Source organism: Propithecus coquereli, unplaced genomic scaffold, assembly GCF_000956105.1.
Source record: "Propithecus coquereli isolate 6110/MARCELLA unplaced genomic scaffold, Pcoq_1.0 Scaffold553, whole genome shotgun sequence".
NCBI lineage: Eukaryota > Metazoa > Chordata > Mammalia > Primates > Indriidae > Propithecus > Propithecus coquereli.
The window spans coordinates 73,715-74,477 of NW_012151430.1; positions in this window are offsets into that span (position 1 = coordinate 73,715).

Consider the following 763-nt stretch of genomic DNA (forward strand, 5'->3'; position numbering starts at 1 on the left):
TGTCATCACAAGCGTCCTTAATGGGGAAGAGGGGGGCAGAAGAGTCAGAGCCAGAGATGGCGTTACGTGAAGGCCTCGGCCAGCCGTCGCTGGCTTTGAAGCCGGAGGCAGAAACCACAGGTCGCGGAACGCAGGCGGCCTCTGAACGCTGCGAAGGGCAAGGAAAGGGATTCTCCACTAGAGGCCCGGGGAGGAACGCAGCCCTGCTGACATCTTGCGTGTAGCCCGTGAGACTTACTTTGGACTTCTGACCTACAGAACTATACAATAATAATTTTATGTTGTCTTAAGCGCCTAAGTTTATGACAATTTGTTATGGCAGCAATAGGAAACTAAACACATCGGGAAACCACCTGGGGGATGCAGCTGCCGAAAATCCCTGCATCGGCCTCGCAGGGCCCCACAGCCCCTCTGTGAAAGACCCGGCCGGTCGGGGAGAAGCTCCGACTCCGGAGCCCTGGGCGGGCCGTGGGCCTCCATGCCCGGGTCGTTCAAGAAGGGCGCCCCCAAGACAGGGCTGTTGCTGAGCATCTCCACAGGAAGCAGCTGCCCCTTTGAACCGCTCCTGAAACCTCCAGTGATTGAGGAGCTGCCCTGAGGTCAGGCCACCCAGGACAACCCGTCAGAGCCCGGGAGGTTCGGCTTGAGACTCCCAGGGTGGAGCTCTGTAGCCCCTCCACCACCCCTAACACTCAAAACACTTTGAGTTCTTGGCCTCACTAAGGGGATCCAGTTTGGCTCAGGAAGAGCTAGTACGAGAGTT